At 41.1% G+C, this 8,618-nt stretch overlaps 1 pseudogene; it reads right to left on the bottom strand.

Annotated features, from left to right (window-relative positions):
* Window positions 1-6,591: 6,591 nt before the first annotated feature.
* LOC116833208 (olfactory receptor 6C76-like) overlaps window positions 6,592-8,618 on the bottom strand; it is a 2,847-nt pseudogene continuing 820 nt past the window's right edge.

The raw sequence follows: 8,618 nt of genomic DNA, 5'->3' as shown, positions 1-8,618 counted from the left end.
CCATGCGACACGACACCTCAACACCACCACACATACTCCCAGACCCAGAGTCCATATGACTGAGATGACAATAGCGGACAGCAGAAAAGTAGCTGCGTCGGGCGGGCGGAAGACACACCCAACTTTTTATAAACCAACGGAAAAACTACCCATGTAAGTGTCACATCAACAATCTGTTTAAACATTAAATAGGCACTAATCTCTTGAATGGATTGGTCATTCTAACATACAATAGCAGATCTTCCACATCTCTACACCCACAACCACCTCTCTAAGGAAACAAACTGAAACCATCAACTTAAAAAACAATTACAACCAGTATAGAATGAGAGAGAGAACTGAGGAAGGAGAATGAAAATAATTTTATTTAAAACATTCATTAAGTTTTGCCATATTTTTTCATTGATTATAAGCCAGAGCAGCAGATGATCATTCCTATCCTGATCCGCCTCAATAGAACACCAAGGAATGTCCCTGAATTAGTTACTGTTAGAACTAGAGCAAAGCTTTAAAAAAAAACAAAGCTTTTATTTTTTTAACATTTCAGTGATGCAAAATCCACACGAGCTTGGAAAGGTTGTTTGAATATTACTATACCTCACATGAAAGTTTTTTGTTTTTTCATTCCTGTCCTTGATTAAAAAAATTTAAATAAAGAAGACCAGACCAAGGAACCAACCCTGGGGACCCCGACCTAAAACCACCGCACACTCCAGTGTGATGTCCAATATACATCCAGTCTGAGACCATTCCTAGTTTACCCCACTTTAGTCCCTCATTAATCTTGCCATGTTAATTGGGTACTCCTATCTAGTTTCTTAATCACAAAGGCAAAAGCAAATGAAAATTCCCTGCTTTAAAAAAAGGGACAAAGGACCTCGGAATTATATATATATATCTAACTTCCAATACCTGCGAAAGAGACTGCGAACAAAATTGTTTTAACCCCAATCAAGTTTGAACCTAGGAGAGGATTAAGGGTTACAGTAAAGCAACATGAATTTTTCAAGAATGAAATCCGCCCAAAACCATTCCTAATTCCTTCCTTTTAATCTGATATATCTTGCTGGAGCAAGTTAGGACCGTGTTCTAAAAGACATGACATATCTTGATTTTTAGTAAGAGGTGATGACAGATTTCCATGAATTCTCATAATCCAAAGTAGGAACATGTTTGTTTACATTGAATTACTGCCTTTGAAAGTGGGTGCAAAAAACCTGAACTGAAAGACCAGGTTATCAGATCTATTTTCCATTTCAAGTGAGCAAAGTGTCTTGTGACTTCCTGCAAGGTCTGTGCTGGTCCAAGTACAACTCCATATTTTCACTAATACATGGTATAATGTTATTGGCGATTTTTACGCTTACAAAATTTGCCGATGACAACAAGGTGGAAGATGTCTAGCACTGAAGGACAGGCATTAATATAAAAAAAAAAAGATCAAAACCAATCTTGACAAAGTGACAATTTATCTGAAATCAACACAGATGGAATTCAATAAAGACAAGATGCAAAGTACTGACTGAGGAAGAAACAGATACCAGCTGCACAGCTACAAAAGGATAACTGGAAGCAATTAGTACGTAAAAGGATCTGATTACGGTAATCCATAACTGAATTATGAGTCAGCGAATGGTTGCCCCAAAGAAGGCTACATCATACTGAGGCAGTTCCAACAGGAGCGTTCTGTTGTTAGTGCGGACGTAATGATGCCAGCTTGCTGGGCACTGGAGACGCTGCAAGCACATGCCATCATGTTCCTATTTCGTGGGTTCCACACTTTTAAAACAGTAAAGAATGAGAGATCTAGAGCGAAGCAGACAAAAATGAATAAAAAAGGTCTAAGAATAACCTTTTCATGATCAATGGTTTTAAAAAATAGTTTTTAAAGTCTTAGTGTGAGAAAAAAGAAGGATCTGTAGGGCGCTATAACAGCTCCAGGATTTACGGCTGTGGTTCACAGAGGAGGGATAATTGTTCTCCATGTCCACTAATGATAGAACAAGGATAATTCACTAATTAGCAAGAAGAAAAATAGCGTGTCCCCTGTTTGGGAAACTTCTACCTCTAAGTGATAGTAATTACTGAATACATTACCATGGGGTTGTGAAATCCTGTCATCGAGTTCAAACAAACAGGGTAGACAAAATACCTTCAGGAGATGGCGTAGGTTTACATCGTACTGGCTTCAGCACAGGTGTGTGTATTGTGGTGTAGACTAGTCAACCACTCAGGTTCCTTTCCAGTCACATAGTCAACTGATTACAATTTAGATAATTATTCCTTAGAAAGCTCACTGGCTTCATTCCTTCGCTCATAGAACATCCCAAACCTCCCCTTATATTGAATGAAGAAAGTTGTGAAAGGCTAAGTTTTTAATCAGTTGGATCAATCAGTTTAGACTTCTTCAGGGTCTGGTCCAAATTTCTCCAGAGTCAATAGAGAGCTTCCCGCAGGCTCCAATGCAGTTTGGATTCACACTGCGAACTGCCCATGCAGAGGTACTTACAGAGTTGGAGACATTGAGAGTGAGACACAAATATTCATCAGTGGGGAGGGCTTTGTGGCATCACACACAACTTGCAGAAGATCCCTGCTTTTCTCAAACAGGGTCCCGGTGCATCTTCCCCACCTTCCTCTTTTTCAAGAGTATTTCTCCAGGAGTTTGAGGGAACTTATTCCTGTGAGGTGCCCATTTTACAATAAGCCATACTAGCTATTAGCTTGGGGTTGTGGATTTTTTACGGTTTAGGGCTCCTGGATACCACTAGGACAAAGAAAGAAATCTATCATTTCCCTAATTAAATATTCCCTTAAGGGATTCCTAGATAACGGCAGTGGCATTGTGTCTGCTAAGGTGGAAGCAAACCTCACAGACTCATACCCTGTAAAAATCTCCTAACCCTTTCCCTTCAAATCCAGCTTCCGACCTCACCTGTGCGCAAGCATCAGTGAGATACTCAAGAATAGCATCCGTTGTGCGTTACCTCACTGTGTCACATTTATCATACGCTTCTCAGTTTTAAATTGCACTCCCTGGCCACAAACTTTTCTTTATCGTAGCCATATATCTGAGTCTCATTTTACATCAAGCTGGAAAAAAGTTGGTCAGTGACCCACTTTGCCTAGCACAATGGAACTGGGATTTCAATCTCATGCCCAAAACATAACAGTAAGATTACCCACCGCTCATCAAAGCATTATCACTTCAAAATCCCACCCTGATATGCTAGGTATTCCCACTCACGCCCTGTGATAACAGAGACCTTAGAAATACCCCAAACAAGAACCAAAATTATCACACACATCCTGAATCTGCTGAGTTGAGATTCTCCAAGTTAGGTGTGTCAGTGTGTGCCTTTCTGCATACGGGAATACAGGGATAACCATGGGTGACCATTGCTTGCATCACGTAACCCCTCCTTTTCCAATTCCCATCTGTAATAGTTGTAGTCTCTGATGTTTTTATCTGTAGTTGCTGGCTGGGACCCCTGAGATCACTTAGATAAAGAGCTTTGCTGACAACATGCTGAGAAATCCTACTTCAGAAAGAGCGTGATCATGTGTTGTTTCTCTTTTCCCCAGCGGGAGTTCAAAGAGTTAGGTCACTATTTCCCATCTCACGTGTTTTCATGGCAAGACATGGAAAACATACTGAAAAGTCAGGTTGCCATATGACTGATGCTACTGTGGTAAGAACACAATTCAGGAAATCAGTGGTGAATTCCAACCTCTGCCAGAGACCTTCTCTGTGACCTTGGGCAAGTCAGTTAGGGTCAGATAGTTCAAGGTATATAGGAAGCTAGTGGGATTTTTTAAAGCATTTCAGGCATCTTTCTCCCATTGAAATCAATGAGTTTTAGGTACCTAGGGGAAATCCCATTAGGTGCCTAAATACCTTCATTCAGACAGAAGTGGATTGGAGAACCTCAAACTACTGAGACTGATGAACAGATTTTATCTCCATTTCCGAGTTTGGGAACTGAGACATACAGTGAGAGAACTGGATTTTAGAAAGGACAAACACACTCATCACCCACTACATTTCAGTGTGATGAAGGGTTCAAACCAGCTTATCCAAGAGACATGCTGGTTTCTTAACCATAAGAACATCTTTTCTCTGCTTTTACACTGGGGCTATTGTGCAGAAGATAATTCTGCAAAGAAATGGTAGGACAATTAAGCACAGACCCTCTGCACCGAAATTTTGAATATGTCAAATCCAGGTCTCCAGAATGACCTAACTGCCAGAGGACCAGTTGGCTGTGGAATGGACTTGAAAGTCTCCCAAAGAATGAAGCACACTGAGAACAGAAACTTTGTTATTCTAACACACCACATCATACAATGTCATTTGTTTCCTTGCAAAATAGGAGGAGTATCCATGTTCCTCACACCAGTACCTTGCGATTGAGCCTCGTGCGGGAGTTTTGAGGTTCATTTTCCTATTTTCAGTAACTTCTAAAGGGGAATTTTCCTGCACAGGTACAAGAGTGATTCCCCAAAGCATGAAGGGGAGTTACAGCTTCAAGTTTCATTTAAGGTGACTTCCAGCTGAACAACAGAAGTGACATCCTGTCCCCACTGAAGTCCTTGACACATTCCTACTCACTTCATAGTTTTGCATTATCTATAGTGTGTATTGTGGCCATCCCAAAGAGTGCCAGTCATAAAGCATGACCCCACTGTGCTAGGTGCAGCACAAACATAGACCAAAGCCATGGTCCCAGCCCCAAAGAGGATACATTCGTATAACACAAGAAGACAAGAGGTGAGAAAGGGGGTATCACCAGGACACAAGAGATCGAGACGCTGACCAGCACTGTCAGTGATCTAAGTAAAAATAGCTGACCTGAGTGTTGTCAGGTTGTTTGTTAGGAATCCACAGGGAAGGGAAAGTTTGACAGAGGTGTGAGGTATTTGCAGATATTTACCGGGTGCTCTTTCCGAATCAGGAGAGGTAGCATGAAGGGAAAGTATGAAGGTGCTTCTCTCAAATTTAAAGTCTGTGGTGACATTACCTCACTGACCTTGTCTGTAATATCCGGATCAACACAGCTACAACAACTTAGCAGAGATATGCAGAACAAGATGCACTGGCTGGATGTTAAAGCCAGACAATATGAATTTAGAACACGAGCTCGATGAAATTTGTCATGTAATAATTTACTATGTAATAAATGAAGTTTCAAGTAAAGAAAAATCATTTTAAATTCAGTCTGAATTCAGAGACTATTTTGGCCAAGAAAATGAATCATAAAAAATTAATTTGAAAAAATTTTAAACATACAGTTTTCAAGATTAAAATGAAGTTCTAGTCTTTTTTCTTTTCATATATTTATCCCAAAATTGAGCAAAGTAATTTCTTTAGTTCAATCCAAACTGAATTTTTGTAATTTTTAAATTTCAAGCAACAATAACCGAATAACTCTTTTTGGGGAGAAAACAACAAGGAGGTGGTAGAGTCTCCATCTCTTGAAGGCTTCCAATAACACTGGATACCCAGCGGAAGATATGCTTCATTGGGACACAAGTTACTAGGCTTACCACACAGCTAACTGGGTGGAATTCTGAGGCCTGTTTATACCGAAGGTCAGACTTTGATGACAAATAGTCCGTTTTGGCCTTATATCCTATGCATCTAGCTATGGGGAAATAAATTCACTCTTCTTTTACTGCTCAGGACCCCAAGTGAGAGCCGGGACCCAAGCCATTCGGTGCGCTGCCTGGCCTGCTTTGTGGTTAGGGATTTCATTGAGGTATCCGGAAATAGCTCGCTGCGCAGATTGATGGCCTGCGTGACTTGATTGCGAGCACTTGGTTGAGGTCATATTGCGGAAGCGAGATGTAGGGGTTAAAGAGTTGGGTCCACCACAGAGAAGAAAAAGGCCACAAATTTGTCAAATTCTTGCGCTCCCCGCTGACTTCGTTCGGCATACCTGAGATGGAGTCACTGTAAATATCACAACAACCAGGAGGTGAGCGGAGCAGGTAGAGAAAGGCCTTTTTTCCTTCCTGTGGTGGATGGGATGCGCATGATAGTACAGCATGATACAGCCATAGGAAATGATAGTGACTGTGAAAGTTTCCAAGTTAAAATGGAAGTTGAAAGCAAGAGCATACCCTCAATGTGTCCCGTGTCTATGCAGGAGAGTTGGAGCAATGGCAGCTGTGTCGCAAAGAAGTGGTTTATAACATTGGGGGCCACAGATGGCACCTAGAATGGCATAAAGGCTGGGGGAAACATTATAAGTAAACTCATCACCCAGCACCCCAGCACTAACTGGAACAGACCCTGCATTCATGATGGTGCCGTAACGAAGGATGGCAGTAGCCATGTAGCGGTCAAAGGACATCATACCCACATGGGAATAATATAACAGGATCCCAGGACAAAGAAACAACAACAATGAAGGAAACAACCAGGGAGGGAATAGATTTCTCTGTCAGGAGCTGTAGAGAACCGGGGGCATGAATGACTAAGCTGAAGCAGATTCCAAGAGGGAGAAGTTCCTGAGGAGAGAAATCAATGGGCGATTGAGACGATGGTCCACCAAGGAGACGGTGACAACAGCAATTTACCCATCACAGTCAAGAAGAAGACAACCGATAGAACCAACAACAGGATAATGTTGACATGGGGTCGTTGGACAGTCCAACAATGATAATTCCCATCACCATGGTCTGGTCTTCATTCTTCTCATCTTTAAAGAAAAATTAAACAGTTAAAACCAGTCCGATAGCCAATAAGGCAGAAAGTGCCAGCAGGATTCTACACATAAATAGAACTAATCTCTTTAATAATTTCTTTGAAAAAGTCATACTTTTTACCACTATTTATCATAGATTTTTTAAAGCAAAAACACAGTACCAATGATCCTATTCTGACTTCTTATATAGAATGGACCTAAGGAACGTCTCTGAATTAAATAAACATCCAACATAAAAAAAAAATCTAATATGGTTTTAAAATTTCCAGTGATGGAAAATCCACCACAAGACTTGGAAAGTTGTTCCAAAGGTTAAATTTCCTTTCTGCAAAAGTTTGGTTTTTGTTTTCTTCCAGGTCATTGATAAATTTAAAGTACTGAGACCAGAACCGATCCCTGTGGGACTCCTCTAAAAACACCCATGGTCCAGTTTGCACCATGTTAATGTGTATCATTCTAGTTTTAATTCACAATGTAAAACAAATAAAAAATAGCACCTGCCTAAAGAAAGGAAGAACAAAGGGTATCTGGGGAGTTATAGAGCCCAACAGCTAACTTTGATAGCTGGAAAGATACCGGAACAAATTATTAAACAATCGAGTTGTAAGCACCTAGAGGATAACAGGGTTTTAAGTAATAGCCAACGAGTGCAAAGTACTAGACTTGAGCAGAAAAATCTCAAATGCCCAGCTACAAACTGGGACTAGCTGGCAAGTAGGTAGCAGTGCTGGAAAGGACCTTGGGGTTACATTGCCTCGCAAATGGAATCTGTGTCACAGTGCGATGCTGTTGGGAAAAGGCCAATAGCATATTGGGGTGTATTAACAGCACTGTTGTATGTAAGACCCAAGAGGTAAGTGACCCAATACTGGTGAGAGCTCAGCTGGCGTGTACTGTCCAGTTGTGTAGTCCACACTGACAGAAAGTTGTGGGCGAACTGGAGAGGGCCCACAAGACTGCAACAGAAATGATGAAAGGGTTAGAATACAGCCGAGGTCCTGCCTCAGCACAGGAGGAATGGAAAAGATGAGCTCTCAAGCTCCCTTTCAACCTGGCATTTCTATGGTTCTGTATCACATCAAATGCCTTACATAAATCTAAACACATTGCATCAACATTATTACCATCATCAAACAAACGTGTTATGACATGAAACAAAGCTCTCAGGTTACATCCATGAATCCACAGTGACTGGAATTAATTCTGTTATCCGCCTCTATTTGTACATTAATCGAGAAGATCTGCTTCTGGCTGCCTGCAGATTCAGCTGGAAATTGCTCTAACACAACATATTGGTTACAAATTAGGAAGGATTTTCCTTCCTAAACTCTGGTTTCATTCTCTTTCCACATAGACACCCGCCTCCCCTTGTATTGAATAGAAGCATAGCTTGAATGGCTAAATTTTAAAACAGTCACATTACCCAGCTTGGACCCGATCCAATGGTCTTCAAAGTCAATTGAGAGCCTAACACTGGCTCCAGAGGGCTCTCAGACAATGTTAAGATGTTGGTGGCTATGGAGAGGTACTTACAGAGTTGGAAAATGGAGAGTGAGGACACAAACATTCGTCTGCAGAGACGGCTGCTCTCCTCATCACAAACAGAACAGGAAGAAAAGCCCTGTGTCTTTGCAGATTGGGTCCCATGAACCTCTCCAAACACTTCTTTCCTCAAAAGCTCTACTTTTTCAACAGTATTTCTCTGGGAGGTTGAAAACACAGAACAAGAAGGTCTCTTATTTCTCAGAGATTCCCATTTTGCAATAAGCCATCTCATCCATTTGCTTGGCTTTGCTGCTAGGGGTAGCAGAATTTTTTGCAAAGACACTTGTCATAACTTCACCACCATGATGAAACAAATCTGATTGTTCCCACATTAAATGTATCCCATAACAAGGATCCCTGAAG

This window comes from Chelonoidis abingdonii, chromosome 14 (genome assembly GCF_003597395.2).
Source record: "Chelonoidis abingdonii isolate Lonesome George chromosome 14, CheloAbing_2.0, whole genome shotgun sequence".
Lineage (NCBI taxonomy): Eukaryota > Metazoa > Chordata > Testudines > Testudinidae > Chelonoidis > Chelonoidis abingdonii.
The sequence above is the reverse complement of the archived record's forward strand: the minus strand, read 5'-3'. Positions and strand labels throughout refer to the sequence as shown.